The sequence below is a fragment of the Cucumis sativus genome, unplaced genomic scaffold (genome assembly GCF_000004075.3).
Source record: "Cucumis sativus cultivar 9930 unplaced genomic scaffold, Cucumber_9930_V3 scaffold100, whole genome shotgun sequence".
In the NCBI taxonomy this organism is placed as follows: Eukaryota; Viridiplantae; Streptophyta; class Magnoliopsida; order Cucurbitales; family Cucurbitaceae; genus Cucumis; species Cucumis sativus.
In genome coordinates, this window is record NW_022279510.1 from 115,064 (window position 1) to 137,075 (window position 22,012).

At 36.9% G+C, this 22,012-nt stretch overlaps 1 long non-coding RNA gene and 1 pseudogene across 1 annotated transcript; one reads left to right on the plus strand and one right to left on the minus strand.

Annotated features, from left to right (window-relative positions):
• The window catches only part of LOC116405425, a 42,016-nt pseudogene that overhangs the window by 16,265 nt on the left and 3,739 nt on the right, over positions 1–22,012 (minus strand).
• Positions 20,989–21,661, plus strand: LOC116405429. Its single transcript, XR_004218566.1, has 2 exons — positions 20,989–21,084; positions 21,320–21,661. It is a non-coding gene; the product is annotated as an uncharacterized LOC116405429 (long non-coding RNA).

Sequence of the window (22,012 nt, forward strand, 5' to 3'; positions counted from 1 at the left end):
GAGGAAGTCTACATGAGCCATCCGCCTGATTTGAAGCTCAGTTTGGTCAGCATGTGTGTAAACTCCAGAAATCTATATATGGTCTGAAACAGTCTCCCAGAGCATGGTTTGACAGAATCACTACCTTTGTCAAGTCCCAAGGGTACAGGCAGGGACACTCTGATCATACTTTATTTACAAAGGTTTCCAAAACAGGAAAGATTGCTGTTCTAATAGTTTATGTGGATGACATTGTTTTGACTGGAGATGATCAGGCAGAAATCAGTCAACTAAAGCAGAGAATGGGCGATGAATTTGAAATCAAGGATTGGGAAATTTGAAATATTTCCTTGGAATGGAGGTGGCCAGATCTAAAGAAGGTATCTCTGTATCTCAAAGAAAATACATCCTTGATTTGTTAACCGAGACAGGTATGTTAGGATGTCGTCCCACTGACACTCCTATTGAATTCAACTGCAAACTAGGAAACTCTGATAATCAAGTTCCAGTTGATAAAGAACAATATCAACGCCTCGTGGGTAAATTAATTTACTTATCTCATACTCGTCCTGATATTTCCTTTGCTGTGAGTGTTGTCAGCCAGTTTATGCAGACCCCTAATGAGGAACACATGAAAGCTGTCAACAGAATCTTGAGATACTTAAAATCAACACCTGGTAAAGGGCTGATGTTTAGAAAAACAGACAGAAAGACCATTGAGGCATACACTGACTCGGATTGGGCAGGATCTGTTGTTGACAGAAAATCTACCTCTGGTTATTGTACCTTTGTTTGGGGCAATCTTGTAACTTGGAGGAGTAAAAAGCAAAGTGTTGTGGCCAGGAGCAGCGCTGAGGCTGAATATAGAGTTATGAGTTTAGGAATATGTGAGGAAATTTGGCTTCAGAAAGTTTTGACAGATCTTCATCAGGAATGTGAGACACCATTGAAGCTTTTCTGTGATAATAAAGCCGCTATTAGTATTGCTAACAACCCTGTTCAACATGATAGAACTAAACATGTTGAGATTGACCGACATTTTATCAAAGAAAAACTTGACAGTGGGAGCATATGCATTCCGTACATCCCTTCGAGTCAACAGGTTGCTGATGTTCTTACCAAAGGGCTTCTCAGACCAAACTTCGACTTCTGCGTTAGCAAGTTGGGCCTCATTGATATTTACGTCCCAACTTAAGGGGAGTGTTGGAATTCTTTCCTTTTTTTCTAGGCTTTTTTCTTGTTAGAATCCTAGAATAATTATGGAAAGATTATGGGAATGTATTCCTTATTTTCCTAAATCTTTTCCTTTTTTGTTCCATTGTGTACTCTATTTATTCTCCCTTGTACCTATTGCTTTATTCATTAGAAAATAATAACAACACAAACAATCGTGGTTTTTCTCTCCGGTACTCGGGTTTCCACGTAAATTGGTGTGAACTCGTTGTCTCTCTTTTCAATAATATTAATAAAGAGGCTGTCTCCTTTTTAAAAGAAATATCTGTAGAAGTCTTCCATGATTGACTTACCACAAACAGAAGTGCTAAGTCTTCTAGAAAAATTTTACAAAATCTCTAGAAGAGGGAACTACATTCTTAAAATTTTCACAAAAGCTCCAAAAGAGGGAACTACAAGAAATACTTTTAGAAGGATTCAAGCTCCAAAAGAGAAACAATCCTTCTCCTTCGTATTAATATCAAATGTCTCGTTCGAGGATACAAGAGCCACTATGTCAGTTGCTTCTCTATCAAACAACAAATGACAGAATCCCAACAATATCCTAGAGCTACTAAAACGAGAAAAGGCATCTGCCACCAAATGATTCAGCATAAGGAAAAAGATGTAAACAGGAAAATAGAGAGCAGGGGCCGAATGTCTAAGATGAAAGCACAAAATAGTTCAAAACTTCGAAAACACAAAATATTAGTCAGTATAAGACCATGCTTTGTCAAAAATTTCGTCAAAGCAGCTGAGCAAATAAAAGCCTAAGAAATTTCTTTAGAACAGTGCAATAAGAAATTGTAAGCACCTTCCACTTAAATATGTGGTTAAGAACTTCAGGCTCACAAACAGCTTCTGCATCCTCAATGCAACATCCTTCCTCAAGCTTGCGCAGAGCAGCTCGAACAGCCTAACAACCAAAACAGTAGACCATTAAGGGATAAGAAACCACGAGATAACTTTAAGGATACAAAAGTTAATAATTTTCTTACCACAACTGACCCTTCCAACTTCCCCATCTTAATTGTCTTGTCCACTACATGTTTTAAAGAATATGCATGAGTAGATGGGACTTTGTGCTTCTTAATTACGTCTTCCAAAGTAATTGACGATGCAACATTTTTTCATCATGTCCATTAACCTAGGTTAAAAGAAAGAATATTTTAGAAAACAAATCCACTTTACCAAACATGCAAGCGTGCACTTTAGGGAAGTTTATAACTGTTGTCATTCCTTAATTCATTTTTTAAGGGTGAGGGGCATCAAAACCAAATGTGAAGTACAAATGGCAGTTACCTCATCTCCGAATTGGCATCTAATAGGAGCATCCCACTTCTATCCTCCTTGTAAATCTTACTTGGATCAAATCTCTTGGTTGGTATGGCAGATCTTGCCAACTAAGGAGGATTTTTTCACTTTGATCGTCTTATCAATGTCCATGAGGACAGATTCTCCTTTTTGATTCAAAGAGTTTCTTGAAATGTTACCCAATTTCACATTTTTAGACTCAGAACTCCACAATGATTTCGCAGTCACTTTACCAAGAAGCTTCCCATCAGATGAGGACCTCTCAAATGATTTGGATACTTTTGCAGCAGATTTTCCCTGAAGGTCATCTGGCATAGATCCCTTCTTTGATACAACATTCTCCCTACTCCCACGAAAAACTATCGTCTTCCCTCGTCTTGTATCACTGATAGGAAGTTTCCTTTTCTGAATGGGAAGCCTACTCTCTTCAAGACCAGGAAATTTTATATGGTCTCTAGCAGGAGTCTCAATTTCTTCATCAATCTCGTGGTCCCTGGTCAAATTAAATGAAAAAAAAACATTAATAGGCCAATACTGATTAAAGGAAATAGTAGTAACAGCTGACACAGCAATCTTACAAGCAATATATCAAAATGCGATTAGGTAATAGCTTTTCCCATGCCCTGGTCGGGGTTTCACCATCCTCAGAACCTTCAAAAGTGATTTTCCTAACAAAAACAATGCATTCTTTTAACCAACTTAAGCACCAGAACTTAAAAAAAATTACACTCTGATTCACTATATAGAAATTCAAAGGATACCTTGGTAAGCATTTCCTGTGGTATGATTTTGGACACCGTCGACAAACAGCAAACTGTAGTTCCCATATTTTCTTATTTTCGCCGAGCGCACAAACAGAGCACTTATGCACAGGGCATGAGAAAGATTCTCCAGATGCAATCTTCTTCTCAAGGTCTCCAGCGGCAACTTTATTCTCCGGATGAAGCAATCTTGAAATACATTTAGGATGATAAAAATAACCACAAGTTGCATTTTACGCATTGGAAGACCTAAAGAGCAATAGTAACTCATATTAGGTAATAATCAGAGACCGATGTCTAAAATCATAAGTAAATCTCTTTTTCTAATAAGAAAAGCATATGTATATTCAACAAAAAAAGCCACAGAAGGACCATCTAAGAGGAAAGGGTTGAGGAAACCCCCACCCACAAAACTAATAAAGAAGAGCCTAGCAATTATTAATACTCATTAAAAGATCTAATTACAAAGGGAGATATGAGCTATTGGCAAAATTAACAATGTGTTAGAAAGTTGCTAACAAGAACAAGATATTAATTTATTATAATGAACTATAAGAAAATACAAGAAAAACCCAAGTATAAGGCACTTGGAACCTCCCTCTTGAGTACTCTCACCCAAGCCCTAAATCACTTCACATAATAACCTCTCTCTCTCACTTACCCTCCCTCCATTTATAACAAGATGTAACCACCCTAGTAACCACACATAATAGCTACTAGTAAACCACACTTACACAATAACTACTAGTAACTTCCTAAGTATCTAATTACCCTTATACCCCTAACCCTATACTAATCTAATTACCCTTATACAATATAAACCCATGTATACAAATGTAGGTATCTAACACAATGCTAATAAATAAATTACAATAAAACTACAAAGATTCCAAACCTACAAACAAGAAACTAGCAAAAAAAGTCAAACAACTCAAACCCAATCAAAGGGTCGAACAAAATTATGAACCAAAAGATTGTGAAAAAACTCTAGTGTAAATGTAAAGATGGAAAGATATTAGGGTTCACCTAAGTTCATTATGATTATAATAAACAAAAACAAATTAATAAAACAAAAAAAAAAAGGAGCCAATGTCTATATTGCGCAGGATTCATATAGTAAATATTCATACAATACGTGAAGGATAGCCATTTTAGTAGTGAAGTGTATGGTCAATCGATTTTATACCTACAATGAGTTATTTTTTAGAGGAGTTTCATTGAATCTTTAACAACTTTCCAAATATAAGCAGAGTACAAATAAAACTTGACTTTGTATTACTCTCTTTGTATAACTCTCTTGTACTTTGAGTGCATATTAATAAAAAAGATTTGTCTCCGTTTCAAAATAAATAAATAAACTTGACTTTGAGGGTGAGTATTTTTTGTTTTATATGATGATAAAAACCAATTTCAATGAGGAAAAAAAAAGAGAAGAATAGGAGGCTAACCAAAAGCCAGCCCACTAAAAGGAAGGGAACCCTCTAGAAAAAGGGACCCAACTATGCAAAATAACACCTATAGAATAATTACAAAATTCCTTCGAATTCAAGGCCCACAAAGAAACATGATAACGTACAAGGGACCAAATCTCACTGGGGACCCTCTCCCCACCCCTAAAAACCCCATTGTTCTGCTCACCCCACACCACCCATAAAATAGAACACACCCCCATGACCCAAAGGAAGTGCCCTTCTCACTGGTCAGGGTTGAGAAGGAACTCCTCAAGCAACGCACACACATCTCTATGTCAAGTCCCCCCTAACGCCAAATGTCTAAAACAAAGAGTTCCAAACCAAGCTGGAAAACTCACAATGCCCAGAATGTGGTCCAGATCTCCCTCCCTTTTCTACAAAGAATGCAACAAGAAAGGACCTACAAGCGAGAGCATCTTCCTCTTAAGCCTATCCATCCTGTTTTTTTTTTTCTTTTTACGGTCGTGTAAAAACTTGCCAACTAAAGAACTTAACTTTCCTAGGAATCTCAATCCTCCACAGCACAAGAAAACAGATAGACCTAGGGGAGAACCACTTCACCCACGTCTAAACGAGTGGCCCTCAAGTACCTCTATTGTTTCCCTATAGGAAAAAGCACAACAGAACCCAAAAGAGAGGGAATACGAGCTCCTAGACCACACGAGAATATCAGCAACAAAAACAGTGTTTGTGATCAAGAAAATGATACGAAAGAGGGAATAAGAAACAGAGAGGTCTCTCCCCCATCCAATGGTCTTCCCAAAAGTAAGTATCTCTCCCCCATCCAATGGTCTTCCCAAAAGGAAGTATCTCTCCCCTTCCCCACCACACAATGAATGAATTGAACAAAAGCAAGGAGATCTTTCTAGAAAATCTACGAGAATTCTTCGAACAAAAGATAATTCAGTATTTGTCCATACATGAGGGGAAGACTTCCACTTATAGAGTTTTAATACAAGTGGTGGTAAAAAATGGAATTAACCTAAGACTATGACCCAGCTAACCACATTCTTCTTACATCACCACTTTCCCCTTCTCCCTCCTGATTCAATTGATGCAATCAAGCTCTCTTTCAACCCTAACATCATTTCCAATTAAATCAACTCAGTTGACATCAATTTCATGAGGATCGAGCTCGTGCCATTTCTTCGAACTCAAAGAAAAGCCTCATGGGTTGGCAAACCACCATCTGAAGTGATTCTTTAGACTCTATCACTTTTGAGTTGGTAGCAAAAACATATTCAGGGGAATTGATGTAGAGTGTAGAATAATGGGGGCCAAGGCTTCTGCTGATTATTCAAGTCAAGATATTAGTTTAAACTGGAGTGCTCTCATCTCCATGTAATTGTTGATGGCAACCGTGGATAAGATGGCTCTCTTCCTCTACTACACTTCATAGTCTTGTTTTGCTATTTTTGAATATTCTTGGCGATGGAACAAAGATCAAGAACTTTTCTATTGATGTAGTGAGAAGAAACAACAAATGTTCAAATGAAACAGAAAATCTGGAAGTTGCTAAAAGGTAAGTTCTCTTTGTTATCCCTCCTCCCCCCTCCCTCCTGCTCCCTTTTCGGTTCTCTCTTTTTCCAGTAGCCTCACAACGACTACTTTTCAGTCTAACAACGTTAGCCTCCTGGTGAAGTCTACCCACAGACCAATCACTAAAGGTCTGGTGGTTGAGTTTCGTTTTAATTGCACAGGGAAGCTTAGAAGTGAGACTGCAATGGAAGTGGTAAGTTACGAAGTTCTTCAATCGTATTATCGCATTTGGTCAGAAGACGATAGCTTCCTTGTCAAAGATGTGAGCTGGTGCCTGAAAGCATTATCAGTGTTATTAAGAGGCCCAGCAGATTGTTTCTTCCAGAAATGGGGGAGTTAAACCAAGGAAGGTTGAAGTTGTCAAAGTTCAAGGCAAAAAAGGGTTGGGTGTTATGTTGTGTGACCTATGGCCATTTTCAGGTGGACACTCCTTCATTCGAGTGTGTTAGGGAGAAGACAAACAGGGGTGGGTGGCATTTCACAAAATGCTGGAGAATTTCCTTTTCAAAACCAGAGTATATAAGTTGGTATTCACATAAAATTGCCACATCTTTTAATCCAGCCCAGGCTAAGAGTACAAGCTTCACAGATAAAGTTAAATCGGATGGTAACTTAACCCATGATGAAAAGAAAAAAAAGAGAGTGCCATTAAAGTTGATTATCAGGCTGTGACCAAAGATGAAGGAGAAAGCTCTCAAGTTTCCTCTATTTTGAAGAGAGCAAAACAGAGTCAGGGGGTGACAAATAACTCGGAAGTTATTCAAACAAAGTTTGAAAATGATGTAAGAAGACTAAGAGTTAATTGGGTAATTAGGTAATATTCTAGATTAATTCCCTTTTTAGCCCCATTTGTAATAGAAGTCTTCTCCTCTTGTATGAAGCACATTATTCATTCTAATAAAAGATTCTCAATCTTGGTTCTTGGAGGATTTCTCCTTGAGATTACTTAGGCTACATCAGAATAGTTGTGGATAGTTACAATACTCTTTGCGTTGATTATTGGAGAGAAATTCGAAAACTGCTGGAAATCTTTTTCCAAACAAGAATTATCATCAACCCACTATTGGATGAAAATGCTCTTATTAGTTTGGATCAAGGCCTGGTTGAAGATTTCATCAATGAACCTGAGAGATGGCAGGAGATGGGGCCATTTCACCTAAAGTTCGAAAAATGGGATAGATTAAAAAACAGCCAGCCGTTGGTAATGAAAGGCTGCAGCAGATGGTTAAGAATTGGAAACCTTCCTCTGGACTACTAGTGTAGAAAAACCTTCGAAGCCACCAGAGAGAATTTTGAGGGTTTAGAAAGCATTGCCACAGAAACGCTTAATCTAACCAATTGCAACGAAGCAAGAATTCAAGTTAAACCGAATTTATGTGGTATTATACCTACTACCACTGAAATTACAGACTTTAATAGAAGTAATTTTTTCTTGAATTTTGATGATATTGAGCCTATGGATCCCCCATGTATTTTCAAGGGAAGTCTTATTGTTAAGGATTTTCAAAAACCCTATTGATTAACTAAGGGTTAGGCAAGCTTTGGAAGATGAAGATGTTAATGTTTTGTTCTTCCCTCAAGAACTTGATGTGTTTAAATCCACTAAAACAGCTCCCTCCTTTTCAAGAAATCCATTAGAAGCTTTGAATCAAATTCATGTTTCCTCACCGGCGCCGGAGGCCGACAATCTGATTGGAAATGAAATATGTCCGTTAGAAATTAATAGGCTGTATCCAAGGAAGAGAGAGAATTCAGCAGAAGATATCTATGCATTTAATTCATTGGGCTTTGGTCTAACCTCAAATGGTGGAAAGCTCAAATGGGGCTACTTTCCAGCCTAGTATGAACACGAAAAAAGCTTTAACAAGGAAAGAGAATGTGAATGGAAATGATTCTCTGCAAAGTAATTGTTCTGCTTCCATCCGTAAGGGCACGAAAAAGAAATTTAAAAGAGAGCCTGTTGTAGTTCCTCCGTTATTCCTCCCAAAAGACAGCTCAGCAGCATTAACTAATCACTCAAGAACCCTTCCACCTTCCAGCCGTGTTCTCATATCTTCCTCTGCCTTGGAATCCAACTCTTCCTTGCCTTTTTCCAACCAATCAAACAGTACAGTGAATATAGCATTCCAATTGTCCAAGGATAACTCGAATAATGATCTTCTTCAGTCTCCATCTCACAATACGAGTGAGTTCGAAATACCTCAGAAATTTCCGGCTAACATTTGCTTGCATCAACGAATGAAGAGAAACAAGAAGTGCAAGATTCCTAAAATGTCTCAAGGAAGTTCTTATTTGGTTAAGCCTTTCCGAAAACACTTGACCAAGAAAAGGACTTCTTTTAGCAATTCTTGGACAAAAATCACAAACCCTGACTTGCTTGAGGCTGTTGTGTCAAGATCCAAGTCCCTGGCCTAAATCAAAACAGGTCAGCTTCTTTACCTTTTTTGAATAAACCTGGTTCCCATTTCGGATGTAATTCCCAAGAGTCTTTCAATCCTCCTTCTGTGCGAGGATTACATAGCAATTTTCAGACTTCTCATAAAGGTACGAAAGACTTTGATGAAGAGTCATTGGCAAGTGTAAGCAGTGAAGAACAGGAAAGAGGACAATGAGGAGATAGAAATTACAATAAAATGCCAGTTGATATGAACAAGGCTTTAAGTATTTTATTCCAATCTGAAGAGGTTCAATTACTTTCCATTAAGAAAAGCTTTCCTTTACTCCACTGTAAAAGAAAAATACATACCTAAAAATTGCATTCCATAGTGGATACCTGTGAAATCTCTTTAGCCTAATCCAAAGGAAAACAGGTCATTCGGTGGATATCCTCAGGGTTGAAAATTGAAGATTAGCTATTGAATTGCATGATGATTTGGACAAAAACATGGTGGCTGATTCTTAGAAGTTTTCAAAAGAAATTAGTCCAGACATACTACTAATTCAAGATTCTAGAATGGACAGCTTCGTTAAAGAAGTCATAGAAAGCATATAGAGCTCAAAAGATGTCGGCCAGATTTTAGTTGGAAGCTTTAAAGATTTTCAGGGACTTTCTTACAAGGTGGGTTGAAGGTTTTTTCAGAAAACTGACATTGCTAAAGCTGACTTCTCTTTGATAACTGGAGTAATGAGTTGAAGGCAGTGCTGGCAAGTTTATGTGGATTGGAAGAAGACTACTTCCAGATCCTCTGGACTTTGGATTGTGTTGGCAAGTTAGCTTTGAGGCAGCTGTTTGCATCTTCTTGGCTTTCATTTTCTCCTATCATCTTGAAGATTTGGATGTGCAGTACTTTTTATACGAGTGGAGTGGGCTAATTTTGAGAGAGTGTTTAAGTATTGCTTTTTACTTAGCTTTCTACTGATGTACTGTATTGTGTGGCTTTGATTAGCTCGTTTATTTTATGATTCGGACTCGTATTTAAGTTTCCATCATATTTATGTTGCCCGATTATAGTCTTTGTTTATGTTTTAGCTTGTTTTTTCCCTTAGTTCTTTTGGTTTTGGTATAATACTCTTGTACTTTGGGCTTTAGTCTCATTATCCTTCATAAAGAGGCTTATTTTCGTTTAAAAAAAAAATATCTTGGCAATGATTGTAATTTTTAAGTTATTAAGTTATTTGCAAGTTTCTTTTCAAGGTGTTGATGGTACTAATGGGGTGTCAACCTAGTTGAGATGCCCGGGTGCACCTCCTGATCCACAGCTTTATGCTTGTTGTTTCCATTGTACTTTGAGCATAGTCTCATATCATTATTTTAATGAAAAAGCTTGTTTCTTGTCAAAAAAGGGTGCTGGTGCTGGTGCTGGTGGTTTCAAAGGGTACATAATGGTGTACAAGTTCGATGCCCTCTCACTGATGAAGGCAAGGCGAGGGCTTTTTTTCTCAAAGAAGAAAGGAGTGGGGAGTGGGGTGTGGGTTTTTTTTGCTTATGAAGCATGAATACTCCATGTGAAGCAAAAAATCGTATCAAATACGTATCAAATATCAATACTCCTAAATACTTCCCATATACATATCGGATAAGTGATTTGACATATTTGCTTTTAATAAAAAACAAATATCAAATGCACTTCTGAAGTGGACACGTTGGACCTTCTAAAAAGAAGGCATCTAATCTTTCCCAATCCAAACTAGGTAGCATATTTAAAAAGCCCATTGCCCCCACCCAAAACTAAAAGGAAAAATATTTAAAAAGACCAAACTAGAATCATCTAATCTTCATCCATCCCGCCTAAGTCACACAAAATAACCCACTTAAATATCTTTAACAATTCAATGAAGAAAGTTTTTCATTTATCCTCGTACTTCTCTCTCTAATCTTCTTCTCCTCTGTCATTCTAACTCTGGTGCGCCAACCTTTTCTATTCTATTCCATTGCAATTGTATTTCAATATTTTTTAAGAGAAATTGTATTTCAATACCTTTGATAGTACTTCTGGTAAAGTATTTTGTAGTTATTGTCATCAACTAGACCAGTGTTTTAAAAAGCGCACTAAGCCGCGCGCCGCGTGGTACGCCTAGGCTCAAGGCGCCCACTTGGAGCTTATTTGTGAGGAAGTGCGGAGAATTCTAAAAAGCCCAGATTAGCGCGCGCGCCTCAAAGGCGCAAGTCGAATTAGATTAAGTGGGCTATTTTTATAACTTATGGGCTGGGCTTTAATTATAAAAAACTATTATTATCTAAATTTTTTAAACCTATTACTATTACGTGAAAGTGAAGAAACAACCCTTCACCCTTCTCCTCCCGCGCATGAATTTTCTTCAACACGACTCTTCATCTACTTTTTCGGTTCTTCCGTTCTGCTTCTACTTCAAAACTTTTTGCTTCCTTTTCCACCCTTCTTCTTCACACAAAACGTCAACAAATCTATTTGGTGCTGCGGCTGCCATTACTTCTGTTTTTTGGTGCAAAAACAGAGGAAAAGAGAAGACAATATATATTCTGCTTCAGTTTTCACCTCCTCCATTTCAGCTTTTATCGCGGGTGAGTATCTCAATCGTACGTTGTAAACTTTTTGCCTCCTCTTGGATTAGATTTAAATTCACATCAAGTGAATCTCTTTGTTCAGTTAACATCTGCATTGCTTTCTCCTTCTTCTGTAACTCTTTGACAAGAACATCAAACTCCATCAGCATCCCACTTTCTTTCACCACAGCTTATTCAATTCTCATTTGAAGCTCAGAAATTCTCTTCCCGTTCTCTTCCTTTTCCTGTTTGAAACAGAATGTACTCTGTTTTAATTGAGCAACTTCCTTCTCTAACTTCTCAAATCTTCAACCTCCATTTCCAGCCCATTTTTTTCCTTTTCAATCTCACCTTTCTCCTTCATTTTCACATCCACTTTCCTCTCTAAATCTTCAATTACCCTGCCTGATTCCTCCAACAAACTTCTTTAATCAATTCATTGTCTTTTCGTCAGATTCACATTCAAAATCTCACATTCCTTTTTTTCACTCAACAACTTCTTCCATTTCGTACATGCTTTTCAAAGGATTATTAGTTTTTATCCTTTTACTTTCATTTAACATATTGATTGCTCAGAATGGTGAAAAGAACAAATATGGTGATGAACGAACTTGAAATGTTTTCTATCTATTGCATTCTTTTGGCTCTATTGTCATTTCCTCTAATTTGGTTGCTAAGAGAATGGAAGGTGGATCCTCTCTTTCATTTTCGAGAACTAAGTTTCCACCTACAATTCCAATGAAACTCGAGAGGAATGAGATGAAATATAGCAGAGGATTGAGATAACTACAATTCAAGTTTTGACCAAAAGTCTATATTTCATGCTAAGCATAGTGGGCTATTTTTTTAGATGTCGAATTCTGAGTATCTCTCCTTTGTTGATTTGACATCTTGCATTAAAATTTCATACTCTACTGTGACACTTTGTTGTGTCACAGATTCATTTGGTTCTAGTATGTTTTGGTCTAAGTTAGCTATCAATTTGCTGATTTGACGGCTACGAACTACATATGTCGTTTTGTGTTTTCATAGCGTGGTATACCCATTGAGTGACTATTGGTTTTGTCTCTTGACTTATTTATTGTGTGCAAGTTTTGGACATCTTCTTCTTCTTATACTTCTCGACCACAACTTCCTTCAATAACCCATCAAACTCAACCTTCATCCCATCCCTCTCACAACACACTCCCCTCCAATCCTCCATTTATAACAGCTTCATCCCATCCATAGATAGCTTCTGTTTTTTTATATTTTTATAACAGCTTCTGTTTTAAATAGCTTCTGTTTTTTTTTTTTTTTTTATAACTTAGATCATAGATGGCTGATAAAAGTTCAAGAAAAAATCCGGCATGGAAATATGGTCAATTGCAAAATGACCAAGATAAAAATACGTTTGTCTGTGGATTTTGTTCGAAAGTAACAAAAGGAGGGGTATATAGAATGAAACAACACCTCGCTGGTGGTTACAGAAATGTCACCGCCTGTACAAAATGTTCGGATCACGTGAAGGAAGAAATTAAAGAGTACATGTCCAAAAAAAAAAGAGATTAAAGAACAAAGAAATCTGATTGTGGACATTGATGTAGAAGATTACGGTATCGAGGATGAAGATGAAGGGAGTGTTAGTGTAAACAACATAACAACACCAAGGGGCCCGAGCTTGAAGAAGCCAAGGCAAAAGGGTCCAATGGATGCATTTTTTACTCCTAACCCAGAAACTGTGGTTCAAAATAGAAAGGACAAAGGAAAACAAACTTCATTGAATGGGGCATACAAGAAGGAAATGAGAGAGCACACCATCCAAAGAATTGCTCGATGGTTTTATGATGCAGGAGTGCCTCTGAATGCCTGCACATATGATAGTTTTGCCCCTATGATTGAGTCAATTGGGCAATTCGGTCCTAGATTGAAACCACCATCTTATCATGAGTTAAGAGTTTCCATGTTTGAAAAAGGAATTAGAAGCAACAAATGAGTTGATGAGTAACCATATGGCAGAGTGGGCCAAGGTTGGATGCACTGTTATTGGCTTGATGGACTGGACCGATAGAAGAAATAGGACATTAATTAACTTTTTAGTTAACAGTCCTAAAGGCACCATGTTTATTGAGTCCATCGATGCTTCATCTTATGTGAAAGATGGAAAGAAGATGTTCGAGTTATTTGATAAATTTGTAGACCGAATTGGAGAAGCGAATGTTGGACAAGTAGTTACCGATAGTGCCTCAGCAAATGTTGATGGCAGGTAAGAATGTAGACTACTTACAAGTTATAACTTTAATTTGTTAGATTTAGTTGAGTTCTACGTTAAATGTGTACTTATTTTCTTTGTTAATAGGGAGATTGTTAGAAGCAAAGCGACCACAGTTAATATGGTCTCCGTGTACCCCCCATTGCTTAGATTTGATGTTGGAGGATGTATACAAGATCTCGAATATTCGAAAAGCATTGAAAAGAGGCATGGAGATTAGCAATTTCATATATGTTCATCCTGGATTGTTAAACATGATGCGATGTTTTACTAACCAAAAGGACTTAGTTTAGACTAGCTAAGACTCGTTTTGCTACTGCCTGCATTACATTATCGAGTATACATCGTCAAAAGAATAATCTGAGGAAGATGTTTACTTCAGATGAATGGAAAGAATAGCAAATGGAGTAAGGAGCAACAAGCGAAACGAGTAGTTCAGACTATTTTGTTGGCTAGTTTTTGGACTACAATTGTTTTCACTCTTAAAGTATCTGGCCCACTAGTCCGAGTTCTTAGATTGGTTGATGGCGAGAAGAAGCCACCTAGGATATATTTATGAGGCCATGGATAGAGCTAAGAAGCTATTGCTAAATCCTTTAATAATAATGAAGAAAAATACAAGGACATTTTCACCATAATTGATAAAAGATGGGAGCTTCAGTTGCATCGTCCCCTGCATGCAGCAGCGGGGTATTATTTAAACCTGTCATTCTATTATCTGAATCCTAATATCCAGAAGGATGATGAAATACTTAATGGACTCTCTCATTTTCACCATAATTGATAAAAGATGGGAGCTTCAGTTGCATCGTCCCCTGCATGCAGCGGGGTATTATTTAAACCTGTCATTCTATTATCTGAATCCTAATATCCAGAAGGATGATGAAATAGTTAATGGACTCTACTCATGCATAACAAAAATGGTTGCTTCATTGGAAGTACAAGACAAAATACTTGCAGAACTAAGCAAGTATAAGAGAGCTGAAGCATTATTCGGACAACCTTTAGCAATCAGACAAAGGGACAAAATATCTCCAGGTAAATTTCAACTAAACGATTACTCAACGATACTAGCAACAAGTTCTTCTATTAATATATATTTTTTTGTTTGTGCCTATAGTGGAATGGTGGGATAATTTTGGACAATCAACTCCAAGCTTGCAAAAGTTTGATGTGAGAATTTTAGGTCTTACTTGTAGCGCTTCTGGATGCGAGCGTAATTGGAGTGTGTTTGAACAAGTTACCTTTTCTCTCCTTAAGTACATTGAGAATGAGAATCAAAATTTGTTGATTCACTGATAATGAAACTTTCTAATTTTTCAGCTTCATAGCAAGAAACGAAATAGGCTTGCTCAAAGTCGTTTGAATGATCTAGTGTTCATCAAATACAACACAGCATTAAAACGTCGATACAACCTACAAGATATTGTCGATCCCATCTCCTTAAAAGATATTGATGATAGTAACGAATGGTTGATTGGAAGATTGGATGACGATTCTGAGGAGGATGATGAGTTGGTATTTGACGATGATTCTTTAACGTGGGGTGATGTTTCTAGAGCTGTCGGAGCAAAAGAACCATCATTCTATTCTAGAGCTAGTACCTCTAGAGCAAAGACTAATGTTTCATGTTCATCCTCGTCTACCACGCAACGCAAACAAGTAAATTTAGATGACTTCGATTTGGAAGAAGAAGATACTGATGGCAATAAGTCTAACGAAGGAGTGAATGAAGACGAGGATCAATTTAGTGATGATGAGTTTGATCTTTAGGGATGAACTTTTATTTTGATTGTTGACTTGTTGTTGAATACTGGGTAGTTTTCTGTTGTGTTTTGTTGTTTAGGCTACTTATATATGAATAATATATTTTATTCATAGTAATTACCACATGTAGATCCTGCTAACAAAGGGAGCAAATCATATATTTTCTTTTCTTTTTATATATAGTGCGTCTTATCAAAAAAAGCTCACGCCTTTTTTTGCGCCTTGTGCCTAGGCTCCAGAGGACCAATGCGCCTTAGTGCGCCTTGAGCCTTTAAAAACACTGAACTTGACACTTCATGTCTATTAGTGCATTACATTTAGCATCTTTATGTTAAATCTGCATATATTTGATATTCTCTTAATTAAAATAATATATCTTCAACGTATCCATATCCTAGTTTTTCAAAAATTGGCATATCATTTGTATCCTATTGAATTATCCTATATTTGTATTTGTGTTCATATTTCCTACATTTTTTGTTGGAAGAGGAAGAAAAAGGGAGCTGGTGGGCTTTTCCTTTAATAGCAACAACGGTGAGCGGCACAACAATGATGGAGAGGGGTTGAAGGAGGAGAGGAGAGAGAGAATTCAATAAAATTAAAATTAGTATTTTATTCAACTTATTTATATTAATTAATAATATTTTTATTCATAGTAATTACCACATGTAGATCCTGTTAATAAAGGGAGCAAAATCAAGCATTTTTCAAATGTAGGAGACTCGATTGTTCAATTTTCAAACTTAGACAACAATTCAAAACAAACCTCAAGGATCAAAAGTGTAATTTTCACTTTGATATCTTGTTCAAATTGGATTTATGACCCATTTTATTCCCGCAAAGACACCTTCCTCTCTCATTCGTGTTTCTCTCTAAGAAAAACATACCCCGCAAAAACAGTGTATATTGAAAGTAAAAAAAATCAAAAACATCCAGTAAACATTATTAATCCCATACCTCAGCACCAGAAGACTGATCAGATGAACCTAAATTCCCGCAAGCATAGCACTGGTGCTGTTTGTACTCGCAATTCTTGCAAATAAAGGTTTCAATTGCCTGCCAGCAAGCCCATAGATATTGAAGAAAATTAACAAAGGGAGTTTGCAAGCATAGAAAACATACATGAATATTATCATACATCTACTTCTTCTTTAGAGAGACCGAGCGAGAAACAATCACCATCCTCTTCAGTTGCATGAAAGGACCTCATGCACCTCCCATCACAGCTATAAGAAAATCAAAATAGCTTATTAGGCTTAGCTTGATGCTTCTACTTGGGAGAAAATTTCCAATGACTTCTGTAATTATTCATTAGATCATATTATTTTGAACTAGAAACACTTTTGTGTGTGATTTCCTGGTCGAGCTGTCATTTCTATGTCATTCTGAGAAGAAGGCTAAAGGGAAGGAAATTCCATCGAACTATGATTTTAAGAAACAAACAATTTTGCAAAGCCAGTAACCAACCTCGATAATTTAAAGTAGGGGAAAAAAACAATATGTGTATTGTGAAAAAAAGGCAGAAGGTATATTAAAAAATAACAGGAGAACAGGTATTGGCAGTTGAGATATGAAATATACTCTCTCCACAAGAAAAAAAAACCTTATCATTTAGTTAAAATCGGACACAAGATCCATAAAATGAATTATCAAATATCAATGGATCACTTTAAACAAAACAGAAAGGAATGCACTACAGAAAATGAATACTTCAACATTTCATCAAAAATAATGAAATATACAAAAAGGAAACCCTAAAACCAAAGAAGATACTGAAAACTATAGAGAGAGAATAGGTACAAAAAATTTAGAAAGAACACTCCAAGATGATGCTACAAAACTATGTACCACCATGTATTTTCTTGGCCTTTTCTCTAACAGGATGCCATCTAAATGAGAGAGAAGAGAACTTCCATGACTACTGGAATAACTGTGTGAATTTGAAAGATGATGATTCTATGTTTTTAACCACCTCAAAAATTCACAAAACATATATTTCAAAAGTTTTGTTTTTTTATAGGGATAGTTGCAAATTTAGCAATTAAATTCAAAATAATTAAGTATATAGCAACATTTTTAAAAAATTGCAAATATAGCAAAATGTGTCAAATTCTATCAATGATAGAATCTATCACTGATAGACCATGTTATAAAAATTGGTCTATCACCGATAAATCATACGAGTCTATCAGTGATACAAGTCTATCAGCGATAGTTTTGCTATATTTGCAATTTTTTTAAAATGTTGCTATATCCTTAATTACTATTCCTCAAATGGTCATCCATTACGATTACCCTTTTTTATATTTATGAGTGTCCAAGCTAACCTACGTGCACCTCAACTTATTTCACAAGGAAACCATATGGGCTCACAACCTTCTTTTGTCAAAATTTTGTAGGATTAGATATGGTAGGCAGCATACATGAGGGTTTGAACATATTCGTCATAGCACCTTTTAACTTTTTTCGCAGGTCCCAATAACCACGCCCAATGTTGTTTACAAGTATTTCAAAATATGAACCTAGAATCGATGTTCCAAAAAGCTATTGAGGCTCACACCTTGAGGCTCATCCTGAGGCAAAATTCTAAGTTTTAGCCTTGAGATTTACGACGACCATAAGAGGCTTACACCTCTCATAGAAGAAGCTAACAGCTTTGTAAAAATGCATCAAGGCTTAAAATCTATGTGCCTCATCTAGTGATAAAAAAAATAGTCATTTGCCTAGCTTCTTCAAAAATATCAAGGTTTAAGTTGTGTCAATATGAATTAGGATTACTTTTGTTGTTGTGACTTTAAAAACACTGAAGGCAAAATTTATACTATAAATCAATCCTATTACATATTAGTAGTTGTAGTAATGATAAAGATATCCTTTAGAATTTTTTGATCAAGTGAAAATTGCAGGGGTGAATTTTCTCTTAGCACTTTTACATGACAATCATGTTTAGCACTACTTGGCTATTTATACCAATTTAGGATTTTCAAGATGTTTTTATTCACTTTTTGAGGCTTACTCCTCGGCCTCTCCAAGAGGAAAAGCCTCAAGGCCACCTCCAGCATTTTAAAGCATTACCAAAATGTTCATCTGATAACAAGGAACAGAAACAAATACCATATAATGTTGCCACCATTATCACAAAATGCACAGACAGAATCAAAGACATCATCATCACTTTCCTCTTCAACAGCATCATCACTTTCCTCTTCAACAGCATCATCAACCATGTCTTCATCATCTGAATCATCAACTATAAAACTTGGCTGCATATTACGTTGAGCATCCTGAAAGAACAACTGTCCAAGCTGAAAATGAGAAAACAGGAGAGTCCTTGTAGGCATGCACTTGACAGCAAAAATGAATTACCTCATGACATGACATTCTCTTAACAGGCTTCTCTTCAAGGAATGCAAGTAAGAACTGTTCAGATTACAAACCATCAAGGTAAGAAGATCATCTAATTCAGTACAAAAGAATTCTATTAAAATATGGCTCAAGAAAAATTGACTCATGCCACTGTAGACTGCTTTATTATATTGAAAAGTTTTCATTGAGAACACTCTATTGTCAAAAGGTCTTTGAAACCAAAGCCCAAAGAGAAACACAGAACCTCACCAAGGACCAAACCGCACAAGGGTCTCCATTCGCACCTCGAAACACTCTACTGTACCTCTCCCACAACCAAACACACACCTACGAATCACAAAAAAACAGCCTCACTTTAAAAGACAAATGGAGGAGGAACTCCCCAATCATTGAACGAATATCCCTCTGGCGAGCAATCGCAATATCAAACTCCTAAAAGAAAAACAATTCACGCTGATCTCACAAACTGACACCCTCGGAGAATGTGGTCCATGTTTTCCTCCACCTTTCGACAAAGGATACAATAGAAAGGACCCATTAACGAAGGCATTTACAACATATAAGCAGCAGTGATGTGGGGGAAGGTTGGGGATCCAAAAGCCAAACCCTCCAAATGGAGTTTTCAAATAGGTCATCTATTTAGCAAAATCTGGTTCTTTAGCACAATGTTAATTGAAGATACCCAAAATTTAAAAGAATTCCTACTTAAAGGTTTTATTCATCTATCTCCTGCCCATTATAAGCTTAAATATTTCTTTCCAAACATAACTCCATACAAATTGCAAAATGAAGCACATCCGTAGATAATCTTCCCTATCCTTTGACTATAAGCCTAAAAGATTGGAAATCCAATGTTGACAACAAAGAGCAATCCTTCAATCATCTCTTACACCCCTTACTTTTGTGGCCCTGGTAGAACATTGTTTCTCCTTACACAGTTACAGCCAGTTGGATAACTTTTTTGTAACCTCCTTCAGCATCGGGCTTGCTTTCCTCCCCCCTCTTCTACAATATTATCATCTATGAAAGTGTTTCTAATTCAAACAAAATGACAAAGTATACCACTGAAATAACTATCATTTGAACAGTAACTATACTTTTTCCAAAATTATTCAAATTATAATAAATGCATGTTCCACATGCAAAATTTCCTTGTTACTATCTCTTGAATTAACAAGTGGCAAAGACTCGTATTCTGTAGAATTAATTCAATTCAATAGCCCAGCGACTAAGTTGTGCAAAACCAGATCTCTTCTTTGTTGACATTTTTCTAAGTACCTCAACTAGTTAAACATTGTACCCTCTACCACTATTTTCAAGATTTTAAGGTCATCTAAAGTCCCAAACGTAACAGAATCTTCATTAGAGTTTTTGGAGTCTTTGTACTCTTTTATGCCATGAAATCAACACTTGTGAGATGATATGAAACATATATCCTACTTGGCTACTGCACTCTGTGCTTGCAAGCTGACCGCAAGGAGATTAACCGTGTGTACTTTCACAATCATTACCCACAGAAAATCAGGGCCTTGCATTCCACCAACTGATCAGGACAGCTCCCTCTAAAATTGAGGACTTGGATCTCAGATTGTATGTGTTATGAAAGATGCAAAGCAGAAGAAGGATTGGCTTCGTGATGATGCCCGTTTATATCTTCAGATCAAGAATTCAATTGAGAGTGAGATAATTGGATTGGTTGATCACTGTGAGTCTGTTAAAGAACTTTTGGAATTTTTGGATTTTCTATACTCAGGTAAAGAGCAAGTGCATAGAATGTTTGAAGTTTGTATGCAATTTTTCGTGCGGAACAGAAAGCTGAGTCTGTCACCAGCTACTTTATGCGGCTTAAGAAGATCATTGCCGAGCTTGGCTTGTTGTTACCTTTAGTCCTGATGTAAAGTTCAACAAGTTCAACGAGAGAAGATGGCTGTTATGATTTTTCTGAATGGACTCTTACCTGAATTGGAATGGCAAAGACACAGATTCTCTCTGACTCCAAGATTCCATCATTAGATGATGCCTTCACTCGAGTCCTTCGCATTGAAAGCTCTCCGACTAGTGTGTCTATTCCCTCAACCCAGTAGTGCTCTCTTTAGCAAGAACAATAACCCTCGGGCACCTCAGAGGAATAGTACTGATCATCGAAAACCAGAGTCTGTAGAGATTGTTTGTAACTACTGTCGTAAGCCAGGCCATATGAAACGTGATTGTCGGAAATTGCTATATAAGAATAGTCAACGATCTCAACATGCTCAGATAGCCTCCACATGCGATATACCAGAGGCGTCAGTTACTATTTCTGCAGATGAGTTTGCTAAGTTTCAGAATTACCAAGAGTCATTACAAGCGTCATCTTCCTCTACTCGATTGCATCCACTGTTGCCCCAGGTAATATAAAGTGTCTTCTTACATCATCTACCAAATGGGTCATAGACTCTGGTGCCACAGCTCATATGACAGGTAATTCTCACCTATTTTCTAGACCGTTGTCCCCTGCCCCTTTCCCATCTGTTACATTGGCCGATGGCCCACATCTTCTGTTCTTGGCTCTGGCACTATTCACCTTACCCCATCCTTTTCTCTCTCTTCTGTGTTACATTTGCCTAACTTATCCTTTAATTTAATTTCTACTAGTCAACTTACTCATGACCTAAATTGTGTTGTCATGTTCTTTTCTGGTTATTGCTTGTTTCAGGATCGTGTGACGAAGAAGATTATTGGTAGAGGATATGAGTCAGGAGGCCTTTATCTCTTTGATCATCAAGTATCGCAAGCTGTGGCGTGTCCTGTCGTTCCCTCTCCTTTTGAAGTCCATTGTCGTTTAGGTCATCCATCTTTGTTGTGTTGAAGAAACTTTATCCAGAATTTAGGTCTTTGTCCTCTTTAAATTGTGATTCGTGTCAATTTGCGAAATTTCATCGTCTTAGTTCGAGTCCTCGAGTCGATAAACGAGCAATTGCTCCATTTGAGTTAGTTCATTCTGATATTTGGGGTCCGTGTCCAGTTGTATCTCAAACAGGCTTTCGTTATTTTGTTACTTTGTTTGACGATCATTCTCGTCAACTTGGTTATATTAATGAAAAATCGTTCTGAGTTATTATCTCATTTTTGTGCCTTTCATACTGAAATAAAAAACCAATTTAATGTCTCTATCAAAACTTTGCGTACTGATAATGCGGATTATGCGTGAATATTTTTTCTCATTCTCTTGGTTCTTACTTGTGTGAAAATGGCATTATTCATCAATCTTCCTGTGCTGACACTCCATCTCAAAATGGTGTTGCCAGAGCGAAAAAATAGGCATTTACTTGAAACTGCCAGTGCTTTATCGTTTCAAATGCATGTTTCAAAAAATCTTTTGGCTGATGCTGTTTCTACAGCTTGTTTT